At 47.2% G+C, this 3,122-nt stretch overlaps 1 protein-coding gene across 5 annotated transcripts in view; it reads left to right on the top strand.

The window, feature by feature from the left end:
* The window catches only part of GASK1A (golgi associated kinase 1A), an 84,075-nt gene that overhangs the window by 27,646 nt on the left and 53,307 nt on the right, over nucleotides 1-3,122 (top strand). The window lies entirely within an intron of this gene.

Raw genomic sequence — 3,122 nt, 5'->3', positions numbered from 1 at the left:
TCCCAGACCGGGGCACGAACCCCTGTCCCCTGCATCAGCAGGCGGACTCTCAACCACTGCGCCACCAGGGAAGCCCCATATTGTTATTTTTAAATTAAATCTAGGTATTATCTGTTTAAGTAGTCCTATTACATTTCTGTTATCTTTTTAAGCAATCTTACATTTATATAGTTTAAGAATATACAATGATATAGTTTATATAAATATCCAATAAAGAATTTAAATAAATTACTATATGAGAGAAGAGAAAGAAACCAAAATTTTGTTATATTTTTCTCACATATTTTTCATTGCTACTAATTACTATTGCTAAGTAGTCCTATTTTTGTTTTATTTAAATAATAGACTTTATGAAACAAAAATAAATAATAGAGTAATAGATAATTTAATATGACATCTGTTTCTATATTTTTATGTTGAAGTAATAGCACATATATGTATAATAATTTGTTATATATTATGAGACTTTTTGGTATGATAGGGCTCTTTTTTTTTTTTTTTTTTTTTTTCCCCGGTACACGGGCCTCCCACTACTGTGGCCTCTCCCGTTGCGGAGCACAGGCTCCGGACGTGCAGGCTCAGCGGCCATGTCTTACGGGCTCAGCCATTCCGCGGCATGTGGGATCTTCCCAGACCGGGGCACGAACTCGTGTCCCCTGCATTGGCAGGCGGACTCTCAACGACTGCGCCACCAGGGAAGCCCTGATAGGGCTCTTTTTTTGACCTGGGAGGCCTTTCGTCCTAGACTGACTCTCTAAGCGCTCGGCCCTCCTACCTGTATGCCTCAACTTTTACTATAATAATGTCATGGAACAAACTTCTCTAAGACTCAGTGATTTCCAACCGTAGCGTTTATCCTCATGCCGCTGGGGCCGCTGGGTGTGACTCCAAGCAGTGAGTTGGGCTCAGGTCTGTCCCACGTGTCTCATTCTAGGGCTCAGACTAGAGGGTGGTGGCTACCCAGGGCTTGTTCTTTACATGGTGAACCCCCAGAATGAAAGCCAAGTGATGCTGCACAAGCAGATACAATGCCTCTACTTGCTCACATTCTAACGGTTATGGTGAGTCCATGGCCAAGCCAAACGACAGTGGCACAGACACATGCTCTGCTCACAGCAGGGCGAAGGGGAGTGAATATTTGCTGAGCGATAATCAAAGCAATGCCAGCCCCCTGGGAAGAGCTTCCTGTGGGCCCCACTCAATGACTGCCATGTACTTGCCGTGACTGTCCCTTTTTGCCAGTGGGGTTGTGAAATACGTAATTCTTTCGGCTGAGTACACTGCTGCCCTCTAAAACACAAGGGTTCAGTGAGAGAAGATAAAAAGAGAAAATGTGGGGCTTCCCTGGTGGCGCAGTGGTTGAGAGTCCGCCTGCTGATGCAGGGGACACGGGTTCGTGCCCCGGTCCGGGAGGATCCCACATGCCAGGGAGCGGCTGGGCCCGTGAGCCATGGCTGCTGAGCCTGCACGTCCGGAGCCTGTGCTCTGCTACGGGAGAGGCCACAACGGTGAGAGGCCCGTATACCGCAAAAAAAAAAAAAAAGAGAAAATGTGAACTGGATGTTAGCCACAAAGGCAGCTTCTTTCTTACTCGTTCATTCCTTCGTTCATGGATTCAACAAATGTTTTTGAAAGTTTGTCATGACACAGGCTTTGTTCTGGATGATGTAATTTATATGAACCCATTATGAGGTTGTAGGAATCCAGGGAGGTGGGCTGGGCAGGGATGATGGTTCTTATTTGTCAGGCGAGGAACGTGAAGCCATTGGAGCAGAGTTGCTTTACTGAGTACCCCTGCTTGGTGAGCGGCAGATTCATTATTGAACCCCAGTCTTCTCTCTTATTCCTTTATTCAAAAGCATTTACTGAGCAGTTACTTGGTGCTAGGCAAGTGGACACAGAAGGCCCAGAATGGTCCCTTCCTCTAGGGAGTCCAAGGTCCATGAGAGAGACCAACAAGGTAATAACTTCAGGGAACATGCTGTGCTGGGTCTTCAGAATAGAGAGGATTTGGGGGTGGGGGTGAATGGCAGTGGAGGTGTGTCCGGTTAGAAATGAGCGTATCAAGAAAAGGCTTTGAGGGACTTCCCTGGTGGCGCAGTGGTTAAGAATCCGCCTGCCAATGTAGGGGACACAGGTTCGAGCCCTGGTCCGGGAAGATCCCACATGCTGCGGAGCAACTAAGCCTGTGTGCCACAACTGCTGAGCCCACGTGCCACAACTACTGAAGCCTGCGCGCCTAGAGCCTGTGCTCTGCAACAAGAGAAGCCACTGCAATGAGAAGCCCGTGTACCACAATGAAGAGCCGCCCCTGCTCGCCACAACTAGAGAAAGCCCACAGCACAGCATCGAAGACCCAACGCAGCCAAAAATAAATTAATTTAAAAAAAAAAAGAAAGAAAAGGCTTTGAGATGGAGGGAACTGCACTTAAGAAGGTTTAGAAATGTGTAAGAGGCCTGAGAGGTCATCAGAAGTCAAACGTGAAGGACCTTGAAAGCTATGCTGAGGAATTTTCATTTAATCCCAAGAGTTATGGGGAGCAGGCCAGTGGCAGGTCCACATTTACATTTTTGTAGTGATGTGCAGGATGGATTGGAAGGAGCAAAAGCAGAGCCTGGGAGTCCCTCCAAGAGTTCTGTGAGTGAGACAAGAGTTTGGGTCAAAGAAGTGGCAGTGAGAATGGATAGGAGAGATTCCAGAATCATTTAGAATGGCCATTTAGACGTGGGAGCCAAGAAAGAGGAGTTGCTTAGCTCAGCAGTTCTCAGCCTGGCTGTGCTTTAGCCTTAATTATGGTGCTTAAAAAATGGATAGATTCTCAAGCCTTGGAAATTTTGATTTAGTAAGTCTGAGTTGGAATGAGACATGGAACCATACCAATGAGTGGGCCAGTTGTGGGAATTCCCTGGTGGTCCAGTGATTAGGACTCCTCGCTTCCGCTGCAGGGGGCACGGGTTCCATACCTGATTGGGGAACTGAGATCCCGCAAGCGCATCGGCGCGGCCAAAAAAAAAGAGAGAGAGAGAGAGATCAGGATTGGGTATGAGGAGGCCAAAGTCAGCCGTCTCCAATGCAAAGGTACAACCTCTTGCACAATTTCAAGACCTAAGCCGGTTTTCAA

The sequence above is a fragment of the Neophocaena asiaeorientalis genome, unplaced genomic scaffold (genome assembly GCF_003031525.2).
Source record: "Neophocaena asiaeorientalis asiaeorientalis breed wild unplaced genomic scaffold, Neophocaena_asiaeorientalis_V1.1 scaffold265, whole genome shotgun sequence".
Classification (NCBI taxonomy): domain Eukaryota; kingdom Metazoa; phylum Chordata; class Mammalia; order Artiodactyla; family Phocoenidae; genus Neophocaena; species Neophocaena asiaeorientalis.
This window is presented reverse-complemented; position numbering and strand designations above follow the sequence as displayed.